The sequence below is a fragment of the Euleptes europaea genome, chromosome 15, assembly GCF_029931775.1.
Source record: "Euleptes europaea isolate rEulEur1 chromosome 15, rEulEur1.hap1, whole genome shotgun sequence".
NCBI classification, from domain to species: Eukaryota; Metazoa; Chordata; class Lepidosauria; order Squamata; family Sphaerodactylidae; genus Euleptes; species Euleptes europaea.
Window position 1 is genome coordinate 27013214 of NC_079326.1, and position 12067 is coordinate 27025280.

Genomic DNA, 12067 nt, shown 5'->3' on the forward strand with positions numbered 1-12067 from the left:
ATATGGAGAAATGGTTAAAAGACCTCGAATGTGAAATTAGCACATCTGTGTGGAATTTTTTGTTTAACAAAACTATGTAGATAGAGAGTGTTCTTCCTGTGGAATTTTACTGCATTCAGTTTTAGACATTCTGTGAAATGATAGAAGTGAGGGAGCCTTTCTTACCTTGTTAGGCAGGCTGTTACACCAGGTGGAGGCTACAACAGAGAAAGTTTAGGTATAGACCGCAATCGTATTTACCCATTTGTAGGGTGGCACCTTCAGGATGCTTTGCTCAGATGAACAAAGCTGTCTCAGTGAAACATATTGAGATGGTCCTGTAGATAAGTATACCCTAAGCCAGGAAGGGCTTGGTAAGTAATAACCAGCACCTTGAACTTAATTCAGGAACTATCTCATAACCAGTCAAGCAATTACAAAATAGGTATAATATGTATCCTCGGCCTATCTCCCGATAGTAACTGTGGGATTTTTTTGTACCAGCTGGAGTTTCTTGGTAATCTTCAAGGGCAGAATAAGACTCTCTGAGCCTTGTAGCTGAGTGTCAACCTATATACATGGTACTAACTCTTCTGCATTTTAGTAGAACTTGCTTATGTGTAGAACTGGAGATGCATCTTCGGTGCAGCCCCACATGTGGGACTGCACCTGCGCGCAGGCCTGCTGCCGGAAATTTTTACTAGCCTCAGACCTCTATCTGGGGATGCCCCTCCCCTCAGCAGCGGCCGGCTTCCCACCGAATCCACCGCGTGCTCCTGGGCGGGGCATCCCCTCCCTACTCAGTTCGTTCTTTGCCGCCGCCGAGTAAGGAGCTTCTCTAGACCTCAGCATTAAATTCTTCTTTGGAGTTACTTTCAATATAGTGAGTTTTATCTGAAGCCTACCGCTTGGGTTCTTAACAAACCCTTCAACTTCTATTGCACCGAGCGCAAAGTTCCATCCATTGCCTCGATCCCCCCGGCCGCATGCCAAGGGCTGGCATGGCTCTCAAGATGCCGTTTAAGCTGTGTCCTAGGTGCGCAACAAAAATCCCGCACACGGACCAGCACGATCTATGCCTACTCTGCCTGGGTGAGGGACATAATGTCTCCACGTGTAAGTTCTGCCAGAAATCCTCCACCCGTGCTCGCAACGCCCGCGCAAATCGCCTCAACGTAGAGCTATGGAAGAAAGCCCGGAAGAAAGCCTTCCCCCTCCGCTGATCCAGGAACCCCACGAGATGCGCATTCTGTCCACTTGGCCCCAACCTCCTGGGGCCCCGGATCCGACTTGGATCCGAGATGCTCAGATCCGTCCCCAAGCTCGGATCCGACGCATGCTTCACAGAAGCACAAGCATAAGTCCAAACATAGAGAGAAGACTGGCAGTGCTAGCCGCCCATTCTCCCGACCGGCTACGCCCGCACTGTCGACTTCGGATCCGACAATCTTATTACCAGATCTGACCCCGGTACCAAAGACCCCGTCCTTCCACTCGGGATCCCCGCTCCATTGCTTCTCGGACGTGGAGCTGGATCCGTTGGACGAACCACTCCTGGCCCTGGATCCGAACCCCTCGGATCTGAAGAGGATTGTCCAACCCTATCTCACTCCTGCTACTCAACCATCCATCTCTCCAGCGCTGCTGCAAGAGTGGATTGAATTCTGCAGGTTCAAGGAGGTTAATCTACAGGGCAAACCCTTGCCCTCCGGCACTTCACAACTACCTTCACCCTTCTATCCTCTCACCCAGAGGAGTCCCAGAACTGAATCTGAACCAGAGGACCCAGAGACCAGAGCCTCAGTTGACAGTTCAGAAGGCATCTCAGAACCATCCCCTGACAAATTGGTAGGGGACATGGAAGCAGTCTCTTCATCTGACCTGAGATTGAGAACTGAACAGATGATCCGCATGGCGGAAGCCTTGGACATTAACATTACTACCTCTGATAACAAGCCTAAAGATAAGATTCTGAGCCATCTATACCCCGATACTCCGTGCATTGCGGCATTTCCCATCCTCGAGGGTCTCTCAGGGGTCACCAAGTCGGTGTGGAAGAAACCAGCTTCTGTCACCCCTTCAACAAAGATAGAGAACCTCTATAGGGTCAAACAGGACTCTGCAGAGTTTCTAATGGTCCACCCACCCCCCTCTTCTATAGTAACTGGGGAAATGCAAACCAGGCAAAGACAGGGCCAGCACTCAACTCCCTCAGATAAGGAGAGCAGGAGGATGGACCACCTTGGCCAGAAGACATATACCTCCGCAGCCCTAAACTTCTGCATTGCAAACTACCAGACAATAATGGGTGGGTACCAGCTCTTCCTCTGGGAAAAAGCCACGCCACACCTGGAGCTTTTACCTGAGGAATCTAAGTCTGCCCTAAAACTGATACAAGCAGAGGCGACCCGCTTATCTAAACAAGAAATTAGTGCAGGTAAACACTCTGCTGAAATTGCAGCCAGGTCTATGGCCACGGCGATCACCTTGAGACGCCATTCCTGGCTACGCACCACCGCTCTACCCTTAGACACTAGAGTCCAGATAGAGGACTTGCCTTTCGAGGGCGATACTCTCTTTGCATCAGGCACAATGGAGTTCCTGACAAATATCAAAAAGGACAGACAGCAAGATTGCTGGGCATCACCCCTGCGTTCCAGGCCCAGAGGGAGAGATTCCAACCACATCAGCAGAGCTTTGGGTCATCTTCCTACAGAGGACAGCGGTATCAATGATTCCAGCCGTATCCTCCCTAAGGAAAGTTCCACCAGCAACACAACCAGCCAGGGCAGCACAAGCAAGGCTTTAAGCAAAGACCCACTGCTAGCCCACACCACAAGGATCAACGTCAGCAGGTACAGCGATTCTGACTATCGGGGCAAATCTCTCACGGAGAGTTCCCATTCCTTGAGAGGCTAGCCCACTTCGCTGATGCTTGGCGTTCCATCTGTTCAGATGTTTGGGTTCTTCGAGTTGTTTTAGAGAGCTACTGCCTGGAGTTGAAGGCTCAGCCCATTTGTTTTTCTGCTAGTTTGGCCCGAGACAACCCCTTCCCGGATTTTGCCCCCCCAGTTAAAGGGCTTTTACTGAAGGGTGCTGTTCAGAAAGTTTCACTACCTTGTTCTGGTTTTTTCTCCCGCATTTTTATGGTGGAGAAGCTCCAGACCTATTATTGATCTGAGACTCCTTAATAAATGTTTACGTATTTCAAAGTTCCGCATGGTCTCTCTGCCCTCTGTAATGGAACTAATTACCCCAGATATGTGGTTTGCAATTTTGGACCTTAAAGATGCGTACTTTCACGTGTCCCTACATCCAGACCACAGGAAATTCCTTAAGTTTCGCTATGGGAAGGAGGTTTTCCAGTACACTGTTCTCCCATTAGGGCTCGCTACGGCCCCGCGAGTCTTTACAAAGTGCATGTCTGTAGTTATGTCATTCCTCAGGAGTTGGGGCTGCTGTATCTACCCGTACCTTGACGACTGGTTGGTTACAGCCGACAGTCCTTCCAGACATTCCTCTCACCAGGACTTGGTTCTAACCACGTGTGGCAAACTTGGCCTCATGGTGAACCTCAAGAAGTCCAAACTCGTGCCTTACTCTGGACTACTTACTGGAATTGACCAAAGCAGGTCTCTCTGTGGCCTCAGTGCGGGTCCACCTGGCTGCAATTTCGGCCTTTAATGAAAGGGTGGTCCTACACCCCAGTCTCCAGTTCAGACCCAAGGTGGTTTCTAGCTTCCATGTGGCCCAAAACCTGGTCCTCCCGGCCTTTTTTCCTAACCCGACTTCGCAGGATGAGGACCCGTCACACTCTAGACGTTAAAAAGGTGCTCTTGTACTATATTGACAGAACCAAACATTTTAGGAGATCAAAAACACTTTATTTGTTTTCAAGGTCACAAGAAAGGGCAATCTGCTTCCCCCCAGTCCATAGTTAGATGGGTAGTCTCCACAGTGAGGTTGTCGTATAAGGAGGCAAAAAAGACATGCCCCCTCGAGGTTCGTGCCCATTCCACCAGGGCCCAGGGCTCTTCCGCTGCTCTTCACAGGCAGGTTCCCATCCAGGAGATCTGTAAAGCGGCGACATGGGCCAGTGAGGACACCTTCATGAGACACTACGCCCTGGACCTGCAGGCACGACGTGATGCTGCAGTGGGGAAGGCGGTCCTCCAGACATTGTTCTCCTAGATCGACACCCACCTCCGTTCATGGTAAGCTTGCTAAAATCCCGCATGTGGGGCTGCACCGAAGACTGAAGATGAAAACAGAGTTGCACTTACCTGTAACTGCTGTTCATTGAAGTCTTCAGTGCAGACACACATCCCTCCCTCCGACCCCGCTGTCGACCTACAAAAAATGATAATAATAAGAGATTAAGTAACCGCCTTAAAGTATACAAGTCTTAACAACTAAGGTCATGGCAGGATATGGCAGGACCATGACGTTAGGAGGGCTAAGGCCCTGGTGTACAGGTCGGCGACGGGCGAGGAACTGAGGAGGGAGGGGATGCCCTGCCCAGGAGCATGCGGTGGGTTCGGCGGGAAGCCAGCCGCTGCTGAGGGGAGGGGCATCCCCAAATAGAGGTCTGAGGCTAGTAAAAGTTTCCGCAGTCCCACATGTGTGTCTGCACCGAAGACTTCAATGAACAGCAGTTACAACTCTGTTTTTTGGCTATTCATTCACATAATGTGGCATAGAACATGCTAGTACTCCTAGCCTAGTGTACGTGTGCCATGATAATGTCTGTCACAGTGGAGATGCTACTTTCTTATACACTTGGATATATGTTGCTTATGGCATAGTGCAAACCATGCTTCTTTCAAAATATACGTGCAATGTCAGGAATGGGTTTTATAATGTATATCTTCGTATGTATAGCTTTTTCTGCTCAGTGCTCAAGAACTAGTTCTCTAAAACTGTTTAATATTAAGGGTACTTCTGCAGTAGTACCTATTGTAGAGCAGTGATTACTGCAGGAGAGAGCCAGTGTAATATAGTGGTTAGAGCATTGTGCCAGGATTGCCGGAACTCTGGTTCACTTCGCGCTCTTCCAGGAAACTCACTTGGTGATTTGAGGCCTGTCACTGCCTTTCATCCAGACCTTCCAACCTGTCTTGAGGATAAAATGGAGAAAAGGAGAGTTGTGAACCATGCATGCCACCCTGAGCTCCTTGGAAGGAGGGAGGGGGAAAAATGCGATAAGTGCTTTCTCTGTAAGCTAGTAGTTACAAAGTCAGCAAAAGAGCTGCGATAGTCTTTACCAGCACCTGAATGTGTGCATACTGATGCTTAACTCACATAAAACAAGATACAAGGTCTCAAGCTGGTCTAGCAAGGGGGCCACAAAACAATTGCCTGACATGAAACATAAAAAAGATGAATGTCAAGAACCTGAGCAATTTGACACCCGAGTGAACTGTCCTTCAGAGAAACAGTGTAATCTGCATTCAGCTGCCAACTGACAAGTAGTTCTTAAGGGAACCCAGCAACAATAAGTTCACAGTTCAAATAGTTGTTAACAAGTATATGTCTGAACATAGGTATGAGCTTTCAGAATGACGACTGAATTCTGCTGCCAATGACAGAAGAAAGCTTTGAGCTGAGGAAAAATGTCTTTAACAAAAAGTTCCCCTGGGAATATTGGCAAGGCATGAACCACACTCCACCTTTAAAACAGGTGATGCTGTCAGGGTGTTTTTTCTTCTTCTCTCAATTTCATGAAGATTAACTAAAATCAAACTGAGGAAAACACAAACCTTAAAGAGAGTGGTGAAAGTTCCCATCATGGTGGCTGTGAATAAGATCCATTGAGTAGATCTGCTTAGAATTGCACTGCTAGTCTGACAAAGGCATGTGAATCATAAGTAGTTCTGCAGCCACAGATTGTTTGCTTCCCCCCCTCCCCGCTAGTATTCTTTTAATTGAGGAAAACTTAGCCATAAAGTGTTCTATAGTATATGTATTTATGTTAATTACTATTTTGCTGTCATGGGGAGCTGGTTTATTAGAGGTTGCATCCTTGAATGTCTGATCTTACAAGTCCTTATAATTGAATTTACAGTCGGGAGTCTGATTGTACAAGTCCATTACTGGAAGCTAAAAATCAATTAACATAGTTACAACTAGGCTTCACTTGCCTGGGAAAGAAACAAGCCAACAGTTGTAGAAGAGAGGGAGAAATCTTTGCCTGCTGGAATGGATTTTAAGGAGAAGTAGGAGGCAGAAAACTGGAACAATCCTCACTTTTCTCTGCTGATCACATACAATTGTCAGGGAGGAAAAATGAAAAGAATGAGATAGAGTTGGCAGGATGTCAGGGGCTATGGCCGTGTTGGCGAACCTATGGCACGCGTGCCGTACATGGCACGCGGAGCTCTCTCTGCGGGCAAGCGCCCGCCACCCAGGTGGACAGGGGGCTTTGAACTGCGCCGCGCTGCCTGCAGACAGCGCAGCATGGTTCAAAGCCCGCCCTTTCCCTGGACTGCGGCGGGGGCTTTCTAACAGGGGGGAGGAGGTTGGGGGGCAGCAGGGCCAGGCGCCCGGGGGGGGACGGTGGCCCGTCCCGCATTTGTGCTCCGTCATCGGCGCCAGGCGCCCAGCGCTCGCGCCCCTGGGCCCCTCTGGGGAAAGTGGGACCGCTGCCCGCAAAGCCGGCACAGCCTTCTGGCCCCCAGGGGGGATCCCAAGCCGCCGCCGCCCACCCACCCACCCCCCAGCCTGAGCTGGGCGGGACGGTGCCTGCCCCCGCACCCCCCGCCTAGACGGCCTTTCCGCGGGGCCGCAGCAGCAGCAGCTGTGCCCCGGGGGGGGCGGCCACCGGAGCCCGGCCAGCAAACCGGGAGGTAAAGGATCGGCCCGGCCGCCCCCCCTCTCTCTTCCGTGCAACTTTTCACCCCCCCCCGCGCTCGCTTCTCCTGGCCTCGCCAGGCTTCCTCACTCGAGCGCTCAGCTGACCAGGAGCCAGGGGCGGACCCAACTTCGCCCAGCCGCTGCTGCGGAAAGAGCCGCCCCGGAACGTGTGGGTGGAGCGCGGGAGGCGGCGGCTCCTACCCCCATCCCGCCCGGCTCTCTGCGTGGTGCGTGCGGAAGACGCCGCCGGGGGAAGAAGAGGAGCCGTCGAAGGCGGGCACGGAATGGCCGTCGGGAGGCATTGCTTCTCCTGGGCGAGTCAGCTGTGACTTGTCAGCAGGGCGGGCAGTCCAGCTGGGTGGCGGGCAGTCCAGGGAAGGGGGGGACTTTGAACCGCGCCGCGCTGCCAGGCAGCGTGGCATGGTTCAAAGCCCCCCTTCCCTGGACTGCCCGCCGCCCAGCTCAAAGACCCCCTTCCCTGGACTGCCCGCCGCCCAGCTGGACTGCCCCCCTGCCCCCCCGGACTGCCCCCCTTCCCTGGACTGCCCGCGGGCCAGTTCAAAGCCCCCCCTTCCCTGGACTGCCCGCCGCCCAGCTCAAAGCCCCCCCTTTCCTGGACTGCTCGCCGCCCAGCTGAACTGCCCCCCCTGCCCGCCCTGGACTGCCCCCTTCCCTGGACTGCCTGCGGCCCAGTTCAAAGCCCCCCCTTCCCTGGACTGCCCGCCCCTTCCCTGGACTGCCCACGGCCCAGTTCAAAGCCCCCCCTTCCCTGGACTGCCCGCCACCCAGCTGGACTGCCCCCCTTCCCTGGACTGCCCGCCGCCCAGTTCAAAGCCCCCCCTTCCCTGGACTGCCCGCCACCCAGCTGGACTGCCCCCCTGGACTGCCCCTCCTTCCCTGGACTGCCCACGGCCCAGTTCAACCCCCCCTTCCCTGGACTGCCCACTGCCCAGCTGGGCGTGTTGGCACTTTGCGATAAATAAGTGGGTTTTGGGTTGCAGTTTGGGCACTTGGTCTCTAAAAGGTTCGCCATCACTGGGCTATGGGCACAGTTTTACAACTGGGTGAGAGCCAATGGATTTGTTGTCCTATACCATGACAGGATATTCTTATACCCTGATAGATTCATGATAGGTTTTGAAAAAACCTCCAAAAAAGGACTCTCTTCAATTTCTCTCAAGTTAACAGACATTATAATCCTGTGCAGAGTTACTGTATCCTAAATACATTGAAATCACAGAGTTTAGAGCGGAGTAACTCTGAATAACTCTGACCTGGATGGCCTAAGCTAGCCCGATCTCATAAGATATCAGAAGCTAAGCAGGGTCTGCCCTGGTGATTAGTATTTGGATGGGAGACCACCAAGGTAGCCCAGGGCTGCTATGCAGAGGTAGACAATGGCAAACTGCCTCTGAATGTCTCTTACCTTGAAAACCCTACAGGGTTGCCATAAGTTGACTGTGACTGGACAGCATGTTCCACCACCACCAACACTGAATAGGGTTGCAGTGTCTCAAACCACCACCAAAATAGCTTCTTAGAAACTAGAAAGGTTTAAATGCAAGCACACACAAATATAATGACCCCTTTGACAAAGTAATGATCCCTTTGATATGTTACGAGTAGGGTTGCCAAGTCCCTCTTCACCACCGGCAGAAGGTTTTTGGGGCGGAGCCTGAGGAGTGTGGGGTTTGGGGAGGGGAGGGACTTTAATTCCATAGAGTCCAATTGCCAAAGTGGCTGTTTTCTCCAGGTGAACTGGTCTCTATTGGATGGAGATCAGTTGTAATAGCAGGAGATCTCCAGCTAGTGACTGGAGGTTGGCAACCATAGGTACAAAATTTCTATAAAGAGCACATTCCCAATACTTAAGGGCAGGCACTTGGGAATCTTAACTGGCTGCTGCTACTTGGCATATGGCTACTGCATGTCCGGTCAGACAGTGTGATTGCCATGGCAATGCATAGTGGAACCTGGCTGCCACATAAAGCTGAGAAGTCCTTAGTTTTCCTTTACTCTTGCCAGTTTATCTGTTTGTGCATCATCGCTCCCTTCACTGTTTACAAATACTTTTTCAATTGCTTGAATTTGTAGCAATGTAAGCTTTTGAAATCCATACCTCTGTGGAAAAGGTGAGGTCGCCTTTCATTTTTTCTATGAAAGAACCAGGTTAGGTGGTTAATAATTATTATACAGCCAAGTAACCAGAGGGGGAGGAGTGCCAAATGAACCAGGTTTTCTACTTCATTAGCTTGAGAAAATGAAAGATTTGGTATGTGGCACTAAGACATGACCACTTTGCAAAAATTGGGCACACGTCGAGAAGGAAATTTGATCAGGCCACACAATAGATTCCTCACAAACCTTGTCAGCTTGTATAATGGCTATTTTCATATCTGGTGATACATTCTTCTGTGGTGATAAGTAATTTTAAGCAAAGCTCATTGTCACTATAGTTACGAACGCCAAAAGACAAATAGTTTTGCAGAAACCAAAGGACATTTTATTTGTTTAGGGCTCTTTATAGTCTGCCTTTTTTTGGTGATGGGCTCATGGCAGCTTGCAATGGGTAGACATACCACAGTACAAAAATCTATTATAGCAACCATCCAGACAAATAACCCTGCCACAAAACTGTCATAGGCCTGCAAGACCCATCAGCAGGAAAATGACTTCTGAAAAATTCAGCTTTATGTAACTTTGGGCAGTGTTAACAGATTGGATGCTTGCCTGATGTTTTCAGGAAGACCATCCACAAATTGGGAGCAATGCCAACAAAATACCCATGAATGCGCAGAGGCTGATCTAACCTAGCATCAGCTACAATGCCCAACTCAATAAGGGTGCAGTGGAACACAGGCAGGATGGTGCTGCTGCACTCGTCTTGTTTGTGGCTTCCTAGAGGCACCTGGTTGGCCACTGTGTGAACAGACTGCTGGACTTGATGGGCCTTGTTCTGATCCAGCAGGGCCTTTCTTATGTTCTTAAGGGAAAAGTTAGGTAAGATACAGTAAGAAGGGGAAACACACTTGTGGTTTCTGCTTGTGTGTATGTACACAGAAATGTGGCTATGGAACTATGAATCTGATTGGAGCAGTGACATACACTGATGTGTGCCTATTCCCTTGGACTGTCGTTCTAATAAATCAGTCTTGCTTTCCCACCTGCAGGGCAAAAAATATATGGGGCTCCCGATTTCTTTCATCCTGTGGTGAGAGTGAGAAACGGAAGGTGCTAATTTTTGGCTCCAAGTAAAAGATGTATCGAAAATCAAGATAAAGCTTAAGAAAAACACCAAAACATTCATAGCACCAAAATACAATCTAAGCAATATTCCGGAAGAGTTTAAAGACCATGTAAGGAACAGATTTGCATTACTGAGTTCAAGTGAATGTAAACCTGAAGAACTATGGGTAGAAACTAGAGATATTATCAAGGAAGAATGTGCAAAGATTATTCCTGTAGCCAAAAGAAAAGAAAAACCTCGATGGATGTCTGAGGAAACTCTTAAAATTGCCAGAGATAGACGAGAAGCAAAAGTAGAAGGTGACAGAAATAGAATCAAAAGTCTAAGTGCAACATTCCAGCGACTCGCACGTAAAGACAAAGAGACCTATTATAATAACCAGTGTAAAGAAATAGAAGAGAACAACAAAAAAGGAAGAACAAGAGATCTGTTCCACAAGATCAAAGAAATCAAAGGGAAATTTAAAGCACGGTTAGGCATGCTGAAAGATCAGCATGGAAATACATTAACTGAACAGGACAAAATAAAGAAAAGGTGGGAACAATACACTGAAGAACTATGCAGAAGAGATGAAAAGATAAAAGATTCTTTCCAAGAAGAATCTTTTGAAGAAGAACCTACAGTTTTAGAAAGTGAAGTGAAAGCTGCATTGAGAGCAGTCAGGAAACGATCCATTTACATTCCAATTCCCAAGAAAGGAGACATCAAAGATTGCAGCAACTATCGGACCATCGCATTAATTTCTCACTCAAGTCAAGTGATGCTCAAAATCGTACAGCAAAGGCTGTTAACATATATGGAATGAGAAATGCCTGATGTTCAAGCTAGTTTCAGAAAAGGAAGAGGCACTAGAGATCATATTGCAAATATACGCTGGTTACTGGAGCATACGAGAGAATTTCAGAAGAAAATCAGCTTGTGTTTCATAGATTACAGCAAAGCTTTTGACTGTGTGGATCATGAAAAGCTATGGCTGGTTTTAAAGGAAATGGGTGTGCCACTACATCTGATCGTTTTGATGCGCAATCTGTACTCTGGACAAGAGGCCACAGTTAGAACGGAATGGTTTCCAATTGGCAAAGGTGTCAGACAAGGATTTATTTTATCTCCCTATCTCTTTAATCTATATGCAGAACATATAATTAAGAAAGATGGATTAGATCTGGATGAAGGTGGAGTGAAAATTGGAGGGAGGAACATTAATAATTTGAGATATGCTGATGACACTACATTATTGGCAGAAAATAGTGAAGATTTGAAACAACTACTGCTGAAAGTTAAAAGAGAAAGTGCCAAAGCAGGACTACAGCTGAACATCAAGAAAACAAAAGTAATGACTACAGGAGAATTACACAACTTTAAGGTTGACAATGAGGAAATTGAAATTGTTCAAGGCTTTCTATTCCTTGGCTCCGCCATCAACCAAAAGGGAGACTGCAGCCAAGAAATCAGAAGGAGATTGAGACTGGGAAGGACAGCCATGGAGGAGCTAGAAAAGATTCTGAAGTGTCAGGATATGTCACTGGCCACCAAGATTAGGTTAATTCCATTGTATTCCCTATTACTATGTATGGGTGTGAAAGCTGGACATTGAAGAAAGCTGATAGGAAGAAAGTAGATTCCTTTGAAATGTGGTGTTGGAGGAGAGTGTTACGGATACTGTGGACTCCCCCCCCCCAAAAAAAAACCAAATCAGTGGGTTATAGATCAAATCAAGCCTGAACTGACCCTAGAAGCTAAAATGACTAAACTGAGGCTATTGTATTTTGGCCACATCATGAGACGACAAGAGTCACTGGAAAAGACAGTCATGCTAGGAAAAGTTGAGGGCAGCAGGAAAAGAGGAAGACCCAACAAGAGATGGTTTGACTCAATAAAGGAAGCCACAGCCCTCAGTTTGCAAGACCTGAGCAAGGCTGTCAAAGATAGGACATTTTGGAGGACTTTCATTCATGGGGTCGCCATGAGTCGGAGGTGACTTGACAGCAC